This window comes from Tamandua tetradactyla, chromosome 1, assembly GCF_023851605.1.
Source record: "Tamandua tetradactyla isolate mTamTet1 chromosome 1, mTamTet1.pri, whole genome shotgun sequence".
Classification (NCBI taxonomy): domain Eukaryota; kingdom Metazoa; phylum Chordata; class Mammalia; order Pilosa; family Myrmecophagidae; genus Tamandua; species Tamandua tetradactyla.
Window position 1 is genome coordinate 142,727,776 of NC_135327.1, and position 25,194 is coordinate 142,752,969.

Sequence of the window (25,194 nt, forward strand, 5' to 3'; positions counted from 1 at the left end):
TAGGTGTGTCCTGACAGTTCCCTATGATACATACATTTCATTAAGGAGCCTCTTTGTCCAAGATGTATTTTATTCTTTACATGCTTCCATTTCCATTAGTGGGTTAAAAAGTAGTGTTAGTGTATGTCATAGCACTGGCATTCCTCGCTGGTTTATAATTGTGGCCTTTCTCCTTTACTAGATGTAGTTTCTTGAGATAAGAGGAAATGAGCCTCATTCATACCCTCACTGCCCACCCTTACCCCCCTACAAAATGCGTGAAACATAATAAGAACTCAATAAATGTTTATCAAATAAAATGGAATTAATGAATAACTAATAAACATTTATAGAGTACCTGCTGTGTTCTAGGTACTGGCCTGAGTTCTGAGGATCCAAACATGTGGTATCTCAAGGCACTCAGTCTTACACAGAAAATAGTCAAATCCAGAAGGGCTGGCCCATTGTCAGCCCTCAGTGAACATGTGTGGAGGTGTGGAAGGCAAAATGGTAGAAGGGAAGTGGGAGGAAGAGACATGCATGAATATCTTCAAGGAAACAAGCCCAGTTCTCAGATGAAACCTATGTGAATTTTGTAAAGCTGGATTTGTGCATTAGTTAAATCCTTTTGTCCCTAAATCTCCTAATTTCAAATTTACGATAATTCAGCCTACACTAAGTTATCTAAATAGCAGGATCCGTTAACAAGTTAACAGGTAAAGCAATCATGGTGCTTCCCTATTACTTCCTCAAGGAAGCAAATTATTCTCTTTAATCCATTAATTGCTTGTATAAAAATGGATATCTTCTAGGTAGATCATTGTCAGCTCATTCTTTAAAGTAGGCCTGACAGGTTCTTTGTTTGAAAATATTTTGTCAACATGTAGTTTGAATTGCTGTGTGAATTTAAAATAAGCAAACTACATATCTTAAAGAACATTCTAGGATCAGGTTTTGCACTGATGGAGCCTGGGCCTGTTTCCCTGGATGATTTGGTGTATCTTAGTGCTTTGCTTTGCTGGAAATAGAAAGCATTTGCTCTTTTTTTCCTCTGAAGTTATAAGCGGACCACTGGTTCATGTGGAATCAGAATTTCTGAATCCTATTTCAGATTCAAATCATCCAATTCTTCAAGTACTTTAATATTTTTATACTCAAGGTCATGGGCAAAATAGCTTGGATTGATCAATCCAAGCTGTCACAACTTAAAACACCTCTTGTATCGGTTTTTGCTGTTGACGCGCATCAAGAATGAGAAATATCAGCAGCAGCCCCAGCCCCAGCTGCTTCAGAACATGAAAGCTAAGTTATAGAGCATATGTCAGGAGAGACAATTAGAAATTGTCTAATTAAAATGTATGGAGGGGGTACCAGGGTAGTTCAGTGGTAGAATTGTCGCCTGCCATGCGGAAAACCTGGGTTCGATTCCCAGTCCATACACTTCCCCCCAAAACCAAACAAACAAGCAAAACAAACAAACAAAACAAAATTTCAACAAATGGTGCTCAATAATGGGATATGCACAAGGAAAAATAATGAAATGTGACCCCACCATACAGCATACAAAAAAAAGAATAGAAAAATGCATTTCCAGTAAATCAGATAATACCTCAGGGTCTCAATGTATTAGCTAGGTAATGGTAACCTTGCTCACTTAGTTTTTAAATGGTAATTTAGTAACTTATAACCACAGTCATTGTATGCATCCTTTGCCCAGTAGCATCCTAAATGGCAGCCATTTCGTAGATGTCTATTCACAATCATATTAAAGTTTACATGTCTAACCTGGCTGTGCTGGCCCCATTATCCCTCTATCTAGGAAAAGACCATAGAAAAATTCATATACGAACACAGGATCCTAAAATACTCATTAATTAGTTTCCCCCTTATCAAAGAATGTAAGATATTGTGTAAGTGAATTTTCTTGTGGTTAATATCCTTTTATTTAGAGACGAGAATGATCAAAACCTCTTGATGACTTAGGAGGTAACCAAAGTAGGCACTTTCTTGTCAAGTTTAAACATTGTGATGGTTTGAAGCTGTATGTGCCCCAGAAAAAACATGTACCTAAACTTAATTCCTGTGGGTGTGCACCCAGTGTAAGTAGGACATTTCGATGAGGTGACTTCAGTGAGGGTGTGGCCCACCTTAAACTGGATGGGTCTTTATCCTGTTACTGGAGTCCTTTATAAAAGCAGAATGAAATTCAGGCAGAGAAACCATGGAAGTAAGACTCTGAAAGTTAACTGAACCCAGAAGAGAAAGGAGAGACCGGGAGAAGCTGCCGTGTTCATTGCCATGTGACAGAGGGAGCCAAGGACCAAAGATTGCCAACAGCCTGGCCAGAGCACCAGTCTTCAGGAAGAAAGCATCGTTTTGATGGCACCTGGATTTGGACTTTCTCCCAGCCTCACACCATGAGCGAATAAATTCTTGTGGTTCAACCCGACCCATTTCATGGTATTTGCTTGAGCAGCCTCAGAAACTAAAACATCTAGCTCATTTTTCCTCCTATGTCTAAGTATGTGTAGGTGGCTCATTAACAATTGCTTCCTGGTTTTATTCTCTGATTAACGTTGTAACTAGTATTTTTATTTAAGCAAGTCTTCACCGCTTCATGTCATACTAAAATGTCTACCCCAGGTCCAAGTCATTGGCTCTGGCTTGTCAACAGCATCCTTTCTCTGTGAAACTATTAGAATTAACCACTTAAGATTTATAAAATAAACTTACAGCCCTAGAAATGACTTTATTTTGTAGTCATTATCATATTTCTGTAATTTTTTGATTATTTGGAAATGAATGACATGTTTCCCCATCCCAAAGCATAGCATTATGATATCAATAAGGTTTTGTCTGGCAGGCCAATAGATTATTTGAAATGACTCAGCTGCTAAGGAGACAACTCTGGGCACTTCCCTTGCATTAAAAAAAAAAAAAAACTAGCCTCTTGGACTTGAGTCCTAAACTCTTGAGTCAGGTTTAGGTTCAGAATTTGACCAAACCAAACATACAAAACCACCCTGACATCCAAATGCTTATCAAAACAACAAACAAAAAAGTAAAACAAAAAACAATTAGCATCACTCTGAGAATCTGAAAACATAACATCAGTAACTACCAGTGGCATTTTCTGTTGCTCCTTTCTGTCAAGGCATTTCTCATTTTATTCTGTTTTTGTTAAGGAAGTTGTGGATGTTCCAGCACTGATAAGTTAACCAAAAACAAGTGCAATTACACATTTATTCTATTTAAAACATCAAAGATTTGTATATGGGAGGACCATGTATCGATATACTTCATTTCCAATCTTCCATAAGGGTGGAACCAGGTTTCATTCTTTTCTGTGGAAATAGTTGTCAGCACCTATTAATGTGCTCGCAGTCTTTCTTCAGCTTTCTAGAGCAAACAACAAACCCCTCTGAAACACCTAAGAAATGGAAATTTTCCCTTCATATCTTGAAGGACACACTGAAAATAGATTTGCTCTCCCAACTATGAATATATATGTCAACAATCTGTGGCATTACAGGAAAAAAAAAGTGCATTGAAAAATACCAGAGCAGAGCAATAGTCATTTAACCCCCTGGAAAAGATCCAGGGATATGCACTTTGGAGTCTGTCTATGTCATTCCTGAATTATTTCTTGCAAAAAAGTTGGAATCTCAGCATTACCACTTAGACTGCAGCAGTGTACCTCAGACAAGTTACTTTGATTTTATTTTTCTTTATCTATACAGGTAGGATAATAATATATAACAGGGTTCTTTTGAAGCATAAATTAATATATGAATTTGGGGCATGACTGGGGCAAATCAACAAAGAATAATTCTGATAGACTTTGAATTCCAGTCCAGGAAAGATAGAAAAAGAGGACTGAGGTAGACCTGTGGTTTATGAAAAGTGCTAGTGCATGTTTGAACTCTTTTGAAAGACACGGATCTTGTTCTGCTTGAGATATGGAAAGACAAAATCAAGGAGAGACGGCCCAATGGCTCCTTGCACTGCTGTGACCATTGCTTCTGGCAGAGCTTCAACATTAACTGATTGGGATGGTCATAGTGATTTAGAAAATATGAAGGAATAAAAAAGATAATGGGAAAATATGGGGAAAAAATGTAAGTTTAAAGCATTCTTTTGAAATTTAGTTTGCAGAAAACATCCTTCAGTCTCTGTGCTGTCCACATTCAAGTTGGAGTAATTGATCTAGAATATTAGAGTAGAAAATGATGGACCAAGACAAAGACTTAGATACCTCTGTCTAGAGCCTGTTGCTAACATCTTGTGTAAATGCACATTGGCGTTCTCATTTAAACTTGTGGGTATGTAGGCTTATTTTTAAGCAAAATGTTCTGACTTTGAATTGGCTGGTAGGAAGCTCAGCACCTCACCTCCTTCCACCCAGCCTTTGCAAGTGTATTGTGTATGCATTTTGTACTGCTAATGACTTCATTTTTCCTACCTTTATTTCTCCTTGCTGTGTCCTGCTGGCCAGAACTGCCCAAACCACCCTGCAACAGGAGTAATTGGGATTCTGAAGAAAGGAGTATTAAATATCAGAGTGATTAGTCTAAAAAACATTTATTAGGAGAAACTACATATGGAGACCTGCAGGTACCTCACAGCAGACAGCAGGGTGACAAGAAGTTCACATGAATTGTCAGCACATATGCCATCACTTTATAGGTTGCATATGATTGAGGAACAAAGGTGGCTAAGTGCGAGGAGCTTGTGTCCAAGTATTGGGAAAATATCTTGATATGTGCCCTTTTCTCAAAACAAAATGCTGTCAGGGTGGACGACATTTGAGGTATGGCAGCCAAAGTTTGGCATGCTTCCAGGGTGTCAAGGGAAAGGTCTGCCTAAGAAAGGGGTCAGGGCGAGGTCAATCTTCGGCCAGGTAGGAGATGCTGTAATATCATATACCACTTTATCTTAATTTTTGCATCTTGTATGTATATATTTCAAACCATCTGACATTTATTTTGTGATAGTGAAGTAAATTTTAAAAATTCAATTCATTCCATCTATAAAGCTCTCCCACAAACCCTAATGCTTTGTCTCTCATTCCTCTCTCATTTCCCTTAAAGACAGGTTTTAAAGAGATTTCTATACTTGCTGTCCTGTTTCTTCATCTCTCAATCACTCTTAAACATATTGCTGTTTGGCGTTAGCCCCACTACTTTTCTTAAATTGATAATCACCACATTCAGGAACGACCTCCTTTCGTGGACACTTCTCAGGTTTTCTTTTGGCCTCTTTGCCATATCTGTGCCATTCTTGTTTTATTCATTGCTACTAAATTCTTAACTAAGCATTGTCTGCATGCTTCCCCACTGAGACTCCCTCATCCTTTTTGTCTCCCCACCAACACACTGTTTTGCTTTCTTATGGGAGTTAGAACTGGATTGTATGGATCAGGCTTTTCTGTTTCTTTTCTCTGACCTTTGCTTTTGTTAGATAATAAACTTTTCTAATTTATCTGAGCACTCTTATTTCCTGTATGTATTTCAGAGATCTTATTTCTCTTGTTTTTTAAACATTTCCTCTTGATTGTTGCCCAAGTGAGTCTTTGTGTGACAAACTTCTGAGGCCTTATATGCCTGAGAACATATTTATTATGCCATCACATGTGTGCAGTAGTTTTTGGATGTGAAATTGTGGTTCAGAGTCTTTCCCCTCAGTACTTTAGAAATATTATTTCATTGTCTTTTTGGCTCCAGTTTTTCTGTTGAGTGATATGTTTTCATTCAGATTTTTGTCCCTTCATAGATGATGAGCTCTTTCATTCTGAAATTTTTTAGAATTTTCTCTTTGTCTTACATCTTACTATCACATCAGTCTCCTTCGTTTGTTGCCAATCCTAGATGTTTGAAGGGATAAAGAGGAGGAGGAACATACGTCATGGGGCTGATCACTGGTATACTTCAGCTGTTTTCATGGCACAAGGCCTTGGGTTGCCTGATTCTGTACCAGGGGACCAGAGCTATTGCTGCAGATTTCTGTGATCTTCTAAGGCAATGCTGGCAGTTGACAAGAACAAAACTCAGGATTTAAAGCCCTCCCTGCTTCTCTGGCGGCACTTGGCTTCAACAATGACAGCCTTTGGACTCCCCAAGAGTTTCTCACGGAAACTTACCGGCACCTTCTAACGTCTATAATTTCTCTAAGGTTGATTTTGGATAAGGACGGTTTGGCAGGGCTAGGGCATAAAAAGGGGAGGCAGTTGTATGTGTGTATGTGATCACTTTCTTGCCTATCTTTACCTATGGAATATTTACCTGTGGGCTGTTTTTCTTGCCACAGGTAATAGATTAACACAGGATCCAAGGACCAGAGGAGACATGAACCCTGGAAATTTTCTGAAAAGCATTTGCATATGTGAATTTTTCTGGGAAATGGATTCATAGCTCTCACCTTTGAAAGGAGTCTATGATTCAGAAAAGCTTAAGAACCACTTCATGATTAATGAATTGGTTTCAGGGTGTAATGGGCTATTTTGTTTTCGATGTAGAAGAGTAAATTTAGGTGCAAGATTAATCAGCGTTCCAGCTTCATTTTACAATGGCATATTCATACCCACTGTGATTCTGTGAGATTTGTCATTGAACTTGTAGAGTTCTGCATGTAATGCAATGTTCTGAGGATATGAATCTGTATAAATCAGACAGCAACTATGTGAATAGACTTGGAAAGTGACCATAGCAAATTCAGACCTAGGTTTTCAGGTGAAGTCTAATAAATCATGTTCAAGATTGCCTTATGAACAGAAGGCTATTTTGTAAGATCTGATTTCAATTCCTGATAAATTCTATAGACAAAATTCTATATACTTTTTAAAAGCCTATCAATATTAATGGAAACATTTTTCATTTAGACACTCATTAACAACATGATACATTCTACTAGGTGTTAATTACTTATATAAAAGAATTAATGCATTATTAATTATTGTTTTTATCAAGCGTTTTCTCACAATGGGACACACCTTTTTTGTTAAATTTATGGCTTCCTTATTTGGTGGCACAACAACATTAAAGAAAAATAAACATTTAAAAATGAAATTGAACAAATAAAAATGGGATTAAATGCTTTCCATAATATTCTCTGAATATTCCTTTATTAAAAGTCATTAGATGTTTCCTTCCAGATTAGATTTCTTTTCTTATTTTTTTCACTCTGTCCCACCCAACATAACATACACAAGTATTCTTTATGGTAAGGCATTTTCTGATTTATTAGAGCATGAAAACCATAATCAATTTCTTGGAGTGTTGGGTTTTTTCCCCCTCTATTTTCTTCTCTCCAGAAAGTTTCTTTCTGAGTTCCTGTCTAAATATACATGTCCTTCTGTGTTTGTTTCAGGTTTTGAATAACTGTAATGTCTGGTTGTTTATAGACTGGCCTCATGGCCCATGGTACAATCTAATAGGGTCATTTTGGTTCCTTCTAATTTTCAAACAGCAGAAATAAGAACATTTCCAAGAGTCTAGTGTTAGTGTACCAAGCAAACTCCTGGCAGCAAGCAGACCCTTCTCTCCATAACCCAGCTTTCCACAGCCCGTCACAAGCCCACTTACGAGCAGCCAATCACCTCTCATCAAGGAGCAGCCAATCACCTCCCTCCAGTGTAGTCCGTTACCATATTAGGAAGACGCTAGCGGCCGTTCTGCCTATAAATACCTTGTATCAGGCCCTGGTCCTGGCTCAGATTTTTCGAGGCTACTAGGATGGATTCTTATGGCCAGAGTCTGATGAAACTTACTTCCTGAAACTTTGGATCCTCCATCCAGTTCGTTCTGTTCCCATGTAATGCGCCCAGAAGCTTGCAGCCTTGTTCCTGGTTACACGCTCCAGTGCTGTTTCCACCTAACGTTCCTAGAGGCTCTTGTGGAGACTTTTCCTGGTTTCTCGCTACACTAGAAGAGAAATGGTGAAGGTAATACAATATATTTGATTTAGGAATACGTTTTGGATTTGCATTTGAATGTGAGGATGTCTGATATTCTGGGGGTTATAGTAGTACTGATAATGAAAATATTACAAATAATCGCTCCTGTATGTACATTGCATTCTAAACCCGCACTGGCCAATATGGTAACCTCTAAGCGTATATAGCCACTGTGCACTTGAAATGTGAGCGGTACCACATGGTGAAAGGATAATATTTTGGGTATATTACGTTAAATACAATATATTATTTATATTAATTTCACCTGTTTCTTTTTACTTTTAGTGTGGCTAATAGAATAATTTAAAATTATATATGTGCCTTGCGTTCTATTTCTGTGGGCCAGCACAGGTCTAGGTACATAACATGTATTTTATGAATTCCAGTATCAGTCCTATGAGGCATGTATTGTTAATATTCTTGTTCATAGAAAGAAGCTGATAATCAGAGCAATTAAATAATTGTCAGGCTTATCTATGCTAGAGCTGGTACTCCAACTCTGTTCTCTTAACCTGTGCTCCCTCATCTTTTTTATAGCATACCCCATCAGTTTTTGCCACCAGTGACAGCAATGCAATTGAATATGCTTCTTTATTTGAAAAAATCTTTTGTTTTTTTTCTTTATGATACAGTAATCTGAAAGTCTCACTTTAAAAATTTTTGCTTTGAGTGGCTATCATGGCTAAAATATACACAATACAAAGATAGGTACATCCATAAGGGCTGGGCTTCATTGACTACACTTAGTAAATCGTGATGCTTGTGGTAGTTAGGTTCAGGTGTCAACTTGGCCAGGTGAAGGTGCTTAGTACTATTGCTGTGGACAGGAGCCAATGGCATGTGAACCTCATTTGTTGCTGATTATATCTGCAGTCAGCTAGGAGGCATACCTGCTGCCATGAATGATGTTTGATTTAATTGACTGGATACTTAAATGAGAGAGCTCAAGGCAGCACAGCCCAAGCAGCTCAGCTTAGGCCTTTGGAGATGCAGAAAGGAATCCCTCCTGGGAAAGTTGTTGGAACCCAGAGGCCTGGAGAGAAGTCCAGCAGAGATCACCCTGTGCCTTCTGGTGTGAGAAGGAGCCTCAGTTGAAAGTTAACTGCCTTTCCTCTGAGGAACTATACGTTTTTAACTAAATAAATCCCCTTTTGTTAAAAGCCAATCCATCTCTGGTGTGTTGCGTTCTGGCAACTAGCTAACTAAAACAATGCTCAAACTTTTTATCCCACTCATTGATTATTTGTTTTATTGAATTTCACTGAGTAGATTCTTCTCTCTTCTGATGGCGATAAGTTGTTACTGCAAACTAATTAGATGTTGCATTTGTATAGTTTTGTCAGATGGTTCCCACTTTAAAGATATTTGCTTGAAAAATTTTAACAGGTATAAAATGGAATGAAACTTTTTTTGAGGTGACATAATTTTCATTAAGAAGAAATGGAAACCTTTCCATAAGCTTATCATTAAAGTACTTTATGCTTTCATTGTTAAAAATCATGCCTTTACTTTGAAGGGACTGGTTAACTGTGATTGCTATATTTTTTTCCAAAAGATTTTCTGTGCATATGACAAGTGTATCCTCAGCTATTTGTCATCAAGGAGAAGTTCAGCAAATTTAAAACACTTGTTTTTGTGCACCATCTTTAAGTTTGATAACGCTTAAGTTCTTTACTTTGCCCAGAAGATACCAGCGCTATTACAATTTTTGTGGCTTGTACCAATCTTATTTAAAAGCATTGTAAATATTCTAGCAGGCTTTAAAAAAAAATGTTGGTTCATTGGTGACAGTCTGTTACACTGTGTACTTCTGGTTTTTATTGTTAGCTACGTTAACTTGACTGTGGTAAATGGATTTCTCATATGGTGCTTTCTCTATGACCTTATCTTCTAATTCTTTTTTAAAAATCCTAATAAAAGAGGCTTCTCCATCTTTGGTTATACTCGCATAGTTTTTCCATAAAACATTTTTCTTGCCAAATAATGTACCAAGAGCATATAGATTTTTTTGTATATCTTTTCTTTTTTGATATGGCTTTCCTTTAAGATGTTATTTTACAAAAATAATTCTTCATGAATTTCATTATTGAGGTAAAATTTTTGTATAAGGAAAATTAGGAAACATTTTGAAGAAATTAAAATACAACATATCAAAATCTGGGAATAAAGATAAAGCAGCACTAAAAATAAATGTATAGCTTCAAGTGCTTATTTTAGAAAGGAAAAAACAACTTAAAAATCAATGATTTAAGTTTTCTTAAGGTAGAAAAAGATGAGCAAATTAGTCCAAAAGTAAGCAGAAGAAAGAAAATAGTAAATCAAGAGCAGAGATGACTGACACAGTAGGGGAAATGAACAGCCAGAAGTTGGTTTTGGAAAACATGAATAGAATTATTAAATCTCTAACAAGGCCATTCAAGAAAAGGTAAATTACCAACATCAAGAAGGAAAGCTTCCTTCTAGATTGTACCAACTAGAAATGGTAATGAAGGACTATTTTCATCTCTAATCCAATAAATTTGACAACTTTAGATGAAATGGATAAATTCTTGAAAAAACATAATTGACTAAAACTAATAAAGTAAAATATGTGAATAGCTTTATATCTATCAGTGATGTTAAATTTATTAACAAAAAAACCTCCACAAAGAAAACTTCAGATCTTGTTGCTTTAGCTAGTGAAATCTTACTAGCTAAAAATGAAAATCTTACATTTTTTTAGGGAAGAAATTATAATTCTAATCTTATACAAACTCTTTTAAAAAACAGAGGAAGAAGAAGCACTAATCTTATCCCAGTTTTATCACTACCCCATGAACAAAACCAGACAAAAACATTACAGGAAAACTCTTAGTAAATATCCTTCACAAAGATAGACTCAAAATCCTTTTCAAATTAGTAAATCAAATCCAACCACTTAAAAGAAAGGATAATACATCATCAGTGTGCCAGTTTGAATCTGTGGTGTACCCCAGAAAAGCCATGTCCTTTAATCCTCATTCAGTATTGTAGGTGGGAACTTTCTGATTATCCATGTTAATGTTACGCACCCAATTGTGGGTGGTAACTTTTGATTAGATGGTTTCCATGGAGGTGTGTCTTCACCCATTCAAGGTGGGGTTGCTTACTAGAGCTCCTTAAGAGGAAACCATTTTGGAAAAAGCTTTAGAGCTCACACAGCCAGAGACCTTTGGAGCTTCATGAAACAGAGAAGAAGAAGAAGGAAAGAAGAAAGTTAAGACTTTTCAGTTGCACAAACTGTGACTGTTTGTTGATTGAATTAGAATGCTAGGTAGAGAGCTCAGGAGAAATTCTCACCATGGAGACTTTCTGTCTGGTTTAAAGCATATGTGCTACGACATCCAATTTGCAACATGTTGTGTGACTGCATAGAATAGCCATCAGTCCTAAGGAAGACTGGGTACCTACTTGAGGATGTTTAAACCCAGTAATATCTAATTTCTGGCTCAAGTCATGAGTTAATTGTTCCAATCTCCTAAGAAAATCCTGGCCTCACTGAAATTCTTCTACGTTTCAGCCTCTGTTTAGAGACGTTGACACTGAGCTTTAAGGCAGGGATTCTTACTTTTTTCAAAGAAGAAAGAATGACATATGTTTAAGTGTGCTAAATGGGAAATTAATAGAATCTGAGAAAAAGAGTGTATAAAATAGAGAAGAAAATGTCTAAAACAGTATAGGTCTAAATTTTTGTCTGCTATTACTTTTCATGAAGCAATTTGATATCTAGGAACCTAAATTTGTGGTCTGCTGGGTAGAATCTGGGTTTTTAGGTTGATGGTTCTCTGAGTATTTCTTCACCAGATGGTTCTGCAGGCTGGGTGCCATCTGACCAGGCAATGTTTAGTTAGATTATTTAATTGTGTGTTCATTAAGCCTTGCTCTTTCTGGCAACATTCCGTGCCTTTTTTAAGTGTCTGCTTGGCAAACTGCTGATTTTTGGGTGACAATTGTTTTTAGTACATCACTGGGGTACCAGAGATCCCTCTCTGCTCTCCTGTGCCCTGGAATGCTAAAGGATAGGCCTTCCTTAACTTTGGACCTTGCTGTACTCCTACCATAGTTGCTTTTAATTTTCAAGCCTGATCCCTAATTTTTGTAATATTTGGAGGACTCCTATGTGTTGATAATCATTAGTGATATAGTGAATAGTAAAAGAACCACTGACTTGAATTATATTGGGAGAGTACCAGTAGTTTATACCTAAATGTTGGTAGCCAAGTCAGGACCCCATTTTCATAAAGCATGACTGGGTAATTTAAGAAAACAAAGACTAATGTGGCTGGTAGAAACTTAAATGATGTTGTGGTCCTGTGTAGTCATTGAAAAGGATGGAAGATGGGCAAGATGGAGCTCTGTCTCCAAAGTGAAGAGCAATATCACACAATACTCACACCCCACAGCCCCACCCAGCATACCAGGGAAGCACCCATACTGGATGGCAGATTTTAGAGTGACTATCAGAAAAGACAGGAGGAGTCTATGACCATTATTTTCAACACATGGATGTTTACCCTCCAGGGTCTATTTCCATGTTCTCCTGTAAGTTCTGATCATTTTGTATCTGGCGATCAGCTTTGAAGCATACAGTCTCAACCCCCAACCATGTCCACCACTCAGAGATCAAACAGGTGCCTTGGAAATGAATGGAGACCCTCCATATCAACCAGGAAAAACGTCAGAAGCTTTTAAGAGGAAAGATGAAAGGAATAAAGGTGAACTTCAGGTGATACTGTCTACTAATACAGATATGCATCTGTAAAATTGCTCAATCCTGGATAGCTCTGACACTAGACTCCTAGGAAGTGATCTAAGTGAGGAGCCTGGAGCATCCCACTTCCCCCATTTCACAATAAGTCTGTCCCCTCTAACAGACACTGGTTACCTGCACTTCCTGCAGGTTGCTCACGAGAGAGAACACAAAGATGTTCTTCGGTGGTTAAGAAAAGCAGAATGGGTTTATTCCTTTTGGGAAAGGAAAGAGAATAATAAAGGAGCATAAGCAAACACAATCAAAATAATAGTGATGGATGACTTATCAAAATCTAGCAAACCGATGGATTTATTGATCTGTGATGTAGATTACGTGTCCCCCTAAATTCAGCTTTTGCTGAATTGCAAATTAGCAACAACCTTTGAATATTTTGTATAAAATAGAAAAACTATCATTCACATGCGGTTAAATACTTAGAACTGGGAATCTTTTCAAGAATTTCCCTCCTCTGGAACAGGGATAAAGAGACTGATGCTGGCCAGGGGCCATTTGTAGCCTGCAGAACAGCTGTACGGTGTCTAAAGAGTGACTAAACCATTCAGTAAAGGAAATCCATGCATGGTGACATCTTGGCCAGGTGCACCTCCTCAGAGAAGGCAAACAGACAGCAGTGGAATTTTCAGGCTGTCAGGACAATGATATGTGTGTCAGTTCAGCAAGTGCTAGGCTGTGGTTGCTCTGAAATCCCTTGAACTGAGTGGTAGTTTTATCTGGCACCTATCTGGTGCGTATATTAGAAGCCACCCCTCAGTTACTTTAGAGACTGTTGCATGTAGATTATGTTTAAAGAAATTTTACAACTCTCAGTTCAAGAGGCTGGGTATCTCCAATGTGTTGATTATGGAACACCTGTCAACTTCACATTGTTCTTTTTCCAATAATTCTTTACCATGAGTTCTTAGTTGCCGTCACCATTTTTATGGAGTCATAGGTATGGATGGGTAAGACCTAACTGGAAGACACCCTGTGTTTGGAACCTGATTTAGGGTAGCTTGGCATTTTTTTATGAAGATTATTTATGATAGATAGGGAAACTTTTCTCATATTTGTTCATTTGAGTGTGCGCTATAATTGATCTAGGTTGTGCACTGCCCAGGCAGTTTTTTGTTTGCTCGTTTGTGTGTCTGTCATTGTTTTTCTTAGTGCTTTCTTGGTCATCTGTCAGGATGTGTATATGTGGTGGTCTTGTTTATGCATTTGCTCCTAGCAGTAGTTAAGTGCCTTATGTTACAGCAAAGGTTCATGTTTTTTCTGGAACTGATAAATCAATTTCAAAAGCTTTAGTGCATAGGAAATGATATAGCATAATAGTTCAGAGCCTGAGTTCTGGAATCGGAGTTCTTGAGGTCCAAATCCTATTTCCCTTCTTGCTAGGTGTGTGTCAGTGGAAAGTTGCTTCTCTAACTTAAGTTTCCCCATTGTTAAATGGGGCTATCAATCTCCATTAAAGAACCCTTATAGTGTTGATGTGAGGATTAGGTGAAATTATCCACATTAACACCAGGCCTGGTTCAGAGTAAATGCTCAATAAACCTTTATAAGCTCACCTGTTCGTGTTCTCACAGACTTAAGAAAGGGTTCCTTTTCCTACAGTCGATTTTCCCTTGTCAGGTTGCATTTAAGGAAGTAAGACAAAACATCGGAACTTCTAGCCAGGTGCAGTCTCTTTTATGTAGATACTGTTTTCACTTACAATAATCACACTTGCATCCACGCAAACTTAGAAACAGTTCATTTCATTCTTTTATGTATTTTTTAAAAGAGCTTTCATTCAGTGGAATATAACCATCAATTTTCAAGACCCTCCCACCCTCCCCTTGATATTTCTCCTTCAGGTTAATGTCGTGAGGCAAGGAGAAAACTAAGACTGGTTTTCTGTCCTTTGATTTAATCTGAGCCCCTTGACCCTGACCCGTAAAACAGGAAGTTTCATCTTCTGCAGGAGTTGCTAATGAAAGTTGTATTATAGGACCTTGTTCTTATCACTGCCTTCTCAGAGGGACCACGGGGTAATTGTATAAAGCAGAACATGCATTTGATAAAATGCCCTGTAGGTCATTTTCTATGAATTTTTCCCCAAGAAGCCTGGAAATGATCCCCCAAAATGAAAGAAACATTCTTTGGACTTGAGATATAATTTTCTCTAGAAAGTGAGTTAAGGGAAATAAGTTCTTTTTGTGTCTTCTACTATCTGATGTTTTGAAATAGTTTCCTACATTACAGGGGGAAGGAGGCATGGGAAAATAGAGATAAAAACATAACCACTGAAGATTTGGCCACCAAAAAGATCATGCAGAGTTGTATATATTCTTTCTGTATTTGTAAATCCTTTGGGTAGACTATTCATCAAAGCTGTTTGTAGACGACAGTTTTATTAAGCACTCAGAGCACATCTAAGTATTGTTCTTTCAGATTCTTTTTTTTTTTTTTAAATACATGGGCAGGCACCGGGGATCGAACCCAGGTCCTCTGGCATTCCAGGCAAGGGTTCTTACCTGCTGAGCCACCGTGGCCCTCCCCTTTCAGATTCTTAAACACTTTTTTTTTTTTTCAGATTTTATCACCCTGTATTTTATTTTTTTAACTACCAGTGACCAACATAACATGTTTGCTCTGATTTACTCATACTTAGAGATTTCTTAACTCTAGGAAAATTTTCAGAAACGCAGATAGGAAAACTGTCATACTGGGGCAGTAGTGAATTCTAATACTTTCCCCTTTTTAGTCAACTACTTTTCTAATTTATTTGGTTCAAATATCAAATTGCAATCAGTGTGAATATCAGACTGCATGTCGAGTAGGGGACTTGGCTGTATTTTGGGGGCAGAACCTAGAAAGAAGCTGGCTGGGCTATTCTCTGAACTTTGGTGATACCTTTCTTTAATCTGCAACAAAATAAAGTATGTGAGTGCCTTTACAGTGATCTTTGGGATTCATTTTCTGATACTGAATTTTTGAAAACATGCTTTTTTTCTAATTGAGCAGTCAAAACAAGTATGATGCAGACTATTAAACTAGGTGAATGATTCAAAGGATTACAAAACATTTTTCACTTTCAAGAAATTTGTCATCCAGTTGGTGGTACTAATCAAAACCACTGAGGTTCTTTATAAATCAAGGCCGTCAATAGTATCTAATATTCTAATGCAATGGCATTTTCTTGCTTTTATTTTCTTTTAACTCTGTAGTGTTTGGAACCAATTACTACCCCTCATTTTTGGAACCGTAGGGTGGTACTCCTCTTATGTTTTGACTATTGTGTACCTTAAATAGGAATTTCAGTAGAATTTAGCTTAAATAAATGGAAGCATCCATTTATCCAAAAGTTAATGTTTGGGACACAGGTACTGTATTATGTTACAACATGAAATTGCAATTTTTGTAGGTAAAAAAAATGGTCACATTATGGCAGTTTCCTCCTTTTTCTCTTACACTTTTATTTGTGTTCTTTCATCTTATGTAGGAAATCTGTCTTTTGCTGTAGAAATTCAGATATTCTTACCTTTTAATGGAAAAATGTCTGACTTTCAATTAAGTTGACTTATCTTGAAGTTATACTTTTCTCCTTTAGTCATGTATATAACTTCCATTATCACTAATATGATACAAATATAACGAGGAAAGGTCCTTGTATTCTTTTTTCAATAAATTTTTTTCTATCATTGTTTTAACTGGTAGACTTTTTTTGTCTTATGGAGTATTCAATAGTGAAAAATATATGAAAATTCTTTTCCTTCTTTTGCTTTTCTTCAGTGAATAGTTCATATATGTCTGTAGTGCCAAAGTTAGAAATAACTGTAGCCAAATTTCAAGATTTCACCCTGGAGCAGGTTGATCTTATTCCCTGGCAGGCACAGACAGTGCTTTATATGATGGTCTGTAATTACCCAGTTTTGTAAACACACATTATTTAGCCAATACAGCGAAATGGCTTCTTCAGAGCCATTACATTGCAGTTCATCAAGTAAATAGTGATTTAGCCATTTTCATGAAAAAAAAAAGTGTGTTATTTTGTTGATAGCCTGTCAATCCACAGAGCTCAGCTAATTCCCTATCACCCTTTATGAGTACTTTGGAGCTTCTCTCTGAAAACCATTAGTACACTGTATGAAAACTACAGTGCTGTATTTCAATGTAAAAATCATTTACTGGGATTGTTTTTATGGATATTTCTATTAGGAACAGTCTCTCAGTGTTAGAGATTACATCAAACAGTATCCAGACTATTGACTGGAATCACTTTTGATAGAAATGAAAGTGACTTGATTGTCTTTAAAGAATGGAAATGAATGATTTTATAACATTTAAGCACTGACAAAATTATTTAAATCTGGATTAATTTAATGACAGAATCATAAACCTGTTTAAGAAGATATGGTTGGTGCCCTTTCTAAAAGTAGGTGTGTGTTGGGGAGACTGCCACTTTCATATACCTTTCAGATTAAAAGTAAAATGATGTCTTTTCTCATCTTTCAAAAAGATTAATTTCCTTTGATATAAAATGACACTGTGAAAAAATACATGACACTGTGGGGTTTTTGGTATTATCTTCTTGAGGGACAAGTGCCAAGAAATAGACTTCAGGATGCAAAGATAGAATTCCACGGAGACATGCTGAGAAATACGTGCTCATTTGTTTTTGTAGTGATGCATCATGCAAGGACTTCTAATAAAGGAATGCATTAGGATGTAGATGGAGTTGCTACACACCGTAGTGATTATTTTTTCTTGAAAGACAAAAATAGCTGCTTTGCCACACTGTCCTGCTATTTTTTGCTTCTTCATCTGTTGGCATGATACATCCATAGAGTTCAGGTGTGACATTCTAAGTATATTTAGCAAATCTCTTAGGGGCACAGAAGTGTGAAATTAGAATGGAATCGCATAAGGACTTCATAATGGAATTCCACAAACCATGCCAGGCCCCTGTTGCACTCAATAACTCTTTGAGGACAGGTTAGAAAATAAAATCCCGATTGCATATCCCCATATGAGTTAAGAGTGGCTCAGATTTCAGTGTCTTTTTAGAATATAACTCGTGTCCTTTTAGCACTTAATGTGAGATTTGCCTTAGTCCATTTAAGTCCGTCTTGCTAATTCATGTGTGATTCAGTTAGGGCAGGAAACATCTTGAGGACATAGGGCATTTCTCCATGGCACTTCACATCATCCTTGTGTTGTTAATAGCCTCAGACTCTGCCATCGCCCTCCAGCTAGCACCTCCAGGCTGTCTTTCCTAAGAATGCTGAAATGTCAGTCAAGTTTTCCACTTTGGATGAACACTTTTTGATCCTCAGAGGTGTCTGCCTACATTCTCTTGCTTGGTGACATATGAGGAAGACAGTTCTTCCTACTTCAGCTGCTCTCCTCCTCAAATCAGATGACTTTCTAGTTCTGTTGTTACGTTTCAACTCTTATTTGAACTAAATAATCAGGGAGGAGGACTCAAAGAAAACTTGTGTTGGGTACTATCTGGCAATTCGTTTTTCTGTGCTTTTTTCTCTCAGATACATCTGTGGTCTGGTTTTCTCAAGGAGAAGAAAAAGAAAAAACCTGGTGGGAATGAAGGGGATGGGTGGGGGTACGGTCAAGCCAGAGAAGTTGGTTTTGCTTAAGGAGCTTCACATTAAAATCCCCATCCTTCACATTAGAAGACCTTTCCTGACTACTAAATTTTAGATAGTGGCAAGAGATGCTTTAGAAGTTACCCTTTCCTGATGGAAACAAAAAGAAAAATAACAGTGGTCTGTGCTCTGTTTGCTGTCTTGACTTGTCTGTGAATGAATGTTCTCTACCCATTCTGGCAGGGAGCAGTTTTGTTTGTTTGTTTTCCTCCACAGCAGATTTCTATGGAATAGTAGTTAGGAACAGATTTTTTTTTTTGGTATTAGACAAGTCTCGGTTTGAGTTCTGATTCTATGAGTTATTCGGTGTGTGATCTTGGGCAAATTTGTTTAACCTCTTTATGTCTTATTTTCCTTATCAACAGATACAGATAATAATATAACATTGCGCTGAGCATTACAAGGATGAAATGGGATAATCCACATAGGACACTTAGCACAGTATTTAACACATAGGGAGTCTAGCAAGTTTTCCATTATTGGCGTTAGTAGAATAGCTTATGCTATTCTTAAAGTTAAAAAAGAATGCTAATAAGTCTTCTAAAAAATTTAATCACTGTATCGGTCTGTGTTTAGTACTTTCCTGCTCTGAGAGTATATGCAACTGCATGGAATAAATTAGATTTATAAGGGGGGCTACCTGGCCGTAAGACATCTTATCTACTTCTCCTTCAATTTATACCGTTGTATAAATTTATACAATTTATACAGCTCAAATGTAGCATATGTTTAAAATACTTTAAATCAGAACAAATATTCTTAACATAGAAATAAATTTTAAAAGTTATCTTGTAAACAAAAACTTCCAAAGAAGTAGGAAAGAAATGTCAGCCTAGCCCCTTTTTTTTGCCATATTGTATTGACATAAAGAGCAAATAAAGTTTATTAAAAAGTGGCTATATATTATTATTTAAATCACTCTATTTAGGATCTCCATGTTACAGCAGTGCAGCTCCCTATCACAAGATGTTTGAGTCATAGGATATCCATTCTGTTGTAGTACTGTGGGGTTGTATGCCTTCTTTCACCTTGCATTGTCTGTCATCAAACACTGTTCTCCACTATTATGCTTCTTAGACTTTGTAATTTCATATGGCACTGTGCCTGCTGCTAAGCTCCTTCTTTAAATATATATATATATGATGTGCTAGTTTGCCTGAGCTGCTATCAGAAATATCACAAACTGGCTTTGACTAAAACAACAGAAATAAATGATGGCACAGTTTCAGAGGCTGGAAGGTTTCCTTCCTCCCTGTTTCAGTGGTATTCTCATGCTGGCTTGAAATTTTTGGATTCCCTTAGTTTGCCTCTCTGCTTCACCTCAGGTGACAATATCCTCTCCCTTCTGTGTCTGTTCTTCCATTTTCTATTGACTTCTTTCTTCTCCCGGTGGCTTTCTCTTTATAAGGGCTCCAGTAATCAGATTAAGGCTCAGCCTGCTTGAATTGGCTACCCCTTATCTAAAAATAACATCAACAAAATGGCTATTTACAATGGGTTCACACCCAAGGGGATGTGGATGGAGATTAAGAGCACTTCAAAATTGGAATACATAGTTTAATCTTCAGCACTTGGAGCTTTCATCTAGTTCAGGAAACCTGCCCGCTTATTTGGTCAAGACACAGTCTCTCCTTAATCACCCATGTACGAATTGCATTGCACACTTTCATTCTGATATTTAAAAGGATTTCATGAATGATAGTCTATTGGAAAGAGAATCAAGTTCTTAATAATTTTTGAAGATTCTAAATTCATTGCTTTAATCTGTGGACAATATTGTCTTAGAAGAATATATTGATAATTCAAGAATTTAGTCAATTTTGACCTTGTTAAATGTTATGTTCTTACAAATGAAGTCTAAAGGATATCTATATACATTTATTTTTAGTGTTTGGTTTTTAGATGGTATTGATGGACATTGTTTTATAGAAGTTGATATTATATACTAGAAGAATAAATATATTTTAAAAAGCAAAAAAAGTGGGTATATAAAAACGAAAATGAATGTTAAGATTAATCATTAGGAATTAAAGGAACATATCTTGCTTTTTTTTTTTAACATTTTTTTATTTTATTATTTTTTGTTTGTTTGTTTGTTTTTTTTTTTACATGGGCTGGGGCCGGGAATCGAACCGGGGTCCTCCGGCATGGCAGGCAAGCACTCTTGCCCGCTGAGCCACCGCGGCCCGCCCCATATCTTGCTTTTAACGTAGATTGATAAAGTGGTTTTGCCTACTCTTTAAAATCACCTCCTGGTGCTCTTCCCCCTCCTGCCCCATTCTCCTGAAATTGATCTTGCTCACCTGCGACCTTCTGATGGTAAATTCAAAGATCATTCTTCAGTTCCTATTGTATTTGACTTTGATTTAAAATTTAACATTGCTGACCACTTTTTCCTTTAATCGAAATAACATGTTTTCTTATTATAAAATAATACTCTCGGCAGAAAATGTGTAGAGTATAACAGATATAAAGAAGAAATTTAAAATAATCTCAGATCTCACCACCCATCCAGTCTTTTTTCAATGCACGCAAAATTGTGCTTTTAAAAACATCCAGATGTTTCCTTAGGTGGGGATCCTGAGAAAGAGAAGTCTTTTTTCTTTCACTTCAGAGGAAGGAAGGAAGGAAGGAAGAATGTCTCACTTCAAAGGAAAGGAAGGAAGAATGTCTCTCTCTGAAAAGCTTTCACTAAAGAGGCAGAGCAGAGTGGAAATGAATGAATAAGGCTCCCGCAAGCCCTCCTCCACCTCCTCCCTGTGCCCTCCATCCAGGTTGTCCTCAGAGCTGGTGGCTCAGACTGGAACCAGAGTTACCAGTGAGGAGCCCCTAACTCTTCCAGACAACCCTGCGGGACTGAAAATGAGATTGGAACTATAGATCTAGATTTTGCCTTTCAGGGTGATTGTATATGCATGCAATAACCAATGAGTTTAAGAAGAAGGAAAGAGTGGGGAACAAAGTGAGATAAGATTAGCTAGATGAGTGCATTTTGGAGGCACTGAGAGATTATATCTGAGAGAGAACTTCTTTAAGAACATGGTAATGGAGCATATCTGGGAGGGTGTTGACAGAAAAGAGGGAATTTTGCTCATTTCAAATTACTGCTTTAAAAATATTCTCATGGTGATAAACTAGCAAGGCTGGGAGGTGAACTTGGCTGCCATGTTCAAGGTTAAGACAACTGAAGGAATTGAAAGCAGTGAGGCAAACCAATCAATTATAAATTGATTAAGCACATCTAATCTGTGACGCACTGGCATATTGGGAAAGGAGGAATGACATGACTTTTATAATGAAATTTTTCTTCTTTCTTCATTGATAGCTTTTTCTGTTTCTAAAATAATATATTCCCAAACAGTAACAAGAAAAATCATGAAGAAAGTAAAAGTTGGTTAATAGTCCTACGACACGTAGATAACAACTGTCAACATTTTGGTAAAAATATTTTTTCCTGTACCTAAATATATATAACATAATTGTTTCTTGACTATTCTTTTATTTTTAAAAATAGTTTTATAAGCAATAAAATGTCACATGTATATTGTTTAAAGTTTTTTAATGTTATAGTCAAGTACCAAAAAAAAGTAAAAACTATCCCAAAACAATCACTCAGAAAGAGTCACTGCTAACATTTTGTTTTTTTTTTCCTTTGAGTCATCTGTATACGGTACGAATATGTGTCAATTTGTGTGATTTATACATGAATGGAATCTGCATTTCAAAGCATTTAATGGCTGCACTGTAGCTCAATTAGGGATGAATTTATTGTACCACGGCCTTATTAATGGACATTTATGTTGTTTACAGTTTTTACACAATGGAACAGTAAACAGGCTTGTATATATATTGTTGTGAATGTATGCAAATGATTTCTTTAATAGATGAACCCCTAGAAGTGGAGTTTCTGAAACAGAGAGGGCATGCCCATTTTAAAGGCATTTTATGCATGATGACAAACTGGTATTTTATTGTTATTTTAGTTTACATTTCTTTGTTAATAGATTGTACATCTTTTTATATGTTAATTTGCCATTTCTCTCTTTACTGGATCTTAATTTTTTTCTTTTATTTATTTCTTTTGTTTCTATCTTTCTCCTTTTTTGAATTGCCTATCTTATGCTTTTCTTTTTATTTTCGTAAGTTCATTATATAGGAAAGATTTTAGCCTTGTATCTGTTGTATATATTTCAAATACTTTTCTAGTTTGTAATTTGTCTTAGAAACTTAGTGCTTTTACAGTTGGCTGGCTCCTGCACTGAGACCTGCTTAAGAAATGACTGTATCACTCTTGGGAAGAGGGAAGCTAAACCACGAGTTAGAACCTGCAGAGAGACAAACAGCTCTGCTTTTTCCATACTCAGGCTGAAGTACTTCTAGCCAGAGGCTAGGTGTGAAATTGGTGTCATCTGTGTACAAGTGGTTGTTGAAGTAAAAGCAATGCCCAGTGGGAAGGGGGCACTGGTAAGATCATAGATGGATCCACTGCCTGGCTCCGTGAAGCCCTCTGCCAACTTGTGGTAAATAAAGCTAGCAGCCTAAGTATTAGATCAGTTCTTATCTATGAGAGATGGGAATTATTGCTGTGCTTGGTCATTCAGAACTGGGATTCTGCTGGTCCCTGGTTGAGTTACTCCACCCTTACTTGCCACAAAAGGTGGCTGTCAAGAGTAGTTAGAGGTAGTAGCCATAATACAAGGAAGAGCAAGTGCTGGGAGACACACAGGTCTGGGTTCTAGTTCTATTCATTACTACCCTGTAGGCGGTTAATTTAACCCCCTGGGGCTCAGTGTTCTCACTAGAATAATGGGGGTAATAACCATTCAAAATTATTGAGTTGATTAAATAGAGACATTGTATGCAAAGTACTTGGCCCCAGTCCCTCCCATAGAATGAGCTTGATTGTTTCTTTCCCCACCATCTTGCCTCCCCCAACCCCACATTAATTGAAAGACTTGAGGGACATAACTGCCTGTGCTGACGTGAAAGGATGTATGTCCCCTTGAAAAGCCATGTTTCAATCTAAATCCCATTTCGTAAAAGGCAGAATAATCCCTATTCAATGCTGTATGTTTGAAACTATAATCAGATCGTATAATAAAATATATATTATTCAAATTATAATTTGAATAATAAAATAACAAATTGTTATTCTCCAAATAACATTTTGGAGAATGAGAGATTCAGAGAGAGCAGAGCAGAACAACACAGCCATGAGAAGCAGAGTCTAGCAAACTTTGGAGATGAAGAAGGAAAATGCTTCCTGGGGAGCTTCATGAAACAGGAAGCCAGGAGAAGAAGGTAGCAGATGATGCCGTGTTCACCATGTTCCCTTCTGGATGAGAGAGGAACCCTGACCGTGTTCACCATGTGCCTTTCCAGATGAGCGAAACTCTGTGTTCGCCATATGCCCTTCCACTTGAGAAAGAAACCCTGAACTTCATTGGCCGCCTTGAATCAAGGTATCCTTTTCTGGATGCCTTAGATTGGACATTTCTATAGACTTGTTTTAATTGGGACATTTTCTCAGCCTTACAACTGTAAACTAGCAACTTATTAAATCCCCCTTTTTAAAAGTCATTCTGTTTCTGGTATATTGCATTCCAGCAGCTAGCAAATGAGAACACTGTCTTAAGTTTTCAGTTCTTTAGCTTCTATGTTATCCATCTATAAGAATATGTATTATTTGAAAATCACACCCTTTTTTTCATAGTCTAGTCTATATTGTTTAAGTATTAAATGGGATGGAAACAAATTATATTACGTTTTTTTATTTTATATTTTAGTTTTTATTAGAGAAGTTATAGGTTTACAGAAAAGTCATACACAAAATACAAAGTTCCCATATACCTCTTTATTATTAATGCCTTGCATTAATGCGGTATATTTGTTATAATTCATTATAGTCCACTGTTTACAGTAGGGTTCACTGTTTATGCTGTACAGTCCTATTTTTTTTTAATTTTTATTCTAGCAGAATATATACAACGTAAAATTTCCCACAAAGGTACATTACATTTTGCTTCTTCCATCTTGTCTCGTTAGCTGTGATCATTGAGCTGTCTTCCTCATTGTACTTGTCATTTTGCCTCCAAGCCTCCTCTGCTTTTTTCTTTTATAGATTCATTTAGCCTTGATGCACAAACTAGGCGTGGATCATAACTTTTTGATTTATTACCGATATCAACATTGACTTACAGGCAGCCCTGTTCACAAAAAATCAATCATGATTTAAAAAATGCACATGAATGAGTGTTTTGCTTTTAATGAGTTATTAGTGATGAGCCAACTGATTGAATCACAGAATGCTCATTTCAGGTTTATAATGTACAAATTAGTCAATTCACAGCTAACTGAAAAGTTTCTGATCTTGATTTTGACCGTGTATGGCAAGCATTTCAAAAGCCAGAGAAAATCTAAAACTCAAGTCAGAAAAAAGATGGACTAAGGCTTTGAATCTGTATATATTTAGTGGGTGGTTGTCTCAAATTTCTAAGAATTAGCAGTTCAAGACAACCATAGTATACTCCTTATAGTATTGTACACTGTTAAGATTATTTGTGATGAGGTAGTTTATAAGAGTGGCCCCAGTATTATTGCTGTATTTCCTTACTAAAATGGCTTTATGAATTTGTGTACTCTCAAGAACGCTTAAAAATATGCTTTTTGAAAGAGGTAGTGAAACAAAACGTCTGTTTCATCTGCCAGACATACCCAGGCCCACCTGCATTGTAGACAAAAGAAATCAGCTGCGAGCCAGGACTTATAGCACCGTCCCTATCCATTCCCATAGTAAGTTCCACCCTGCTTGCTTTCCTATATAATCTGGAGACAAAGAACATTTGGGG

The 25,194-nt window shown here is 36.9% G+C and overlaps 1 protein-coding gene across 4 annotated transcripts in view; it reads left to right on the forward strand.

Moving 5' to 3' along the window:
• Positions 1–25,194, forward strand: part of LHFPL3 (LHFPL tetraspan subfamily member 3) — a 565,071-nt gene that overhangs the window by 110,824 nt on the left and 429,053 nt on the right. The window contains exon 1 of one of the 4 annotated variants that reach the window (XR_013175980.1): positions 7,173–7,918. The exons of 2 other annotated variants lie outside the window; for them this stretch is intronic. The gene's annotated coding sequence lies outside the window, so the exon portion shown is untranslated. Of the gene's footprint in view, positions 1–7,172; positions 7,919–25,194 lie in introns of those variants that run through there. One more of the 4 variants, XR_013175960.1, reaches the window with a different exon arrangement.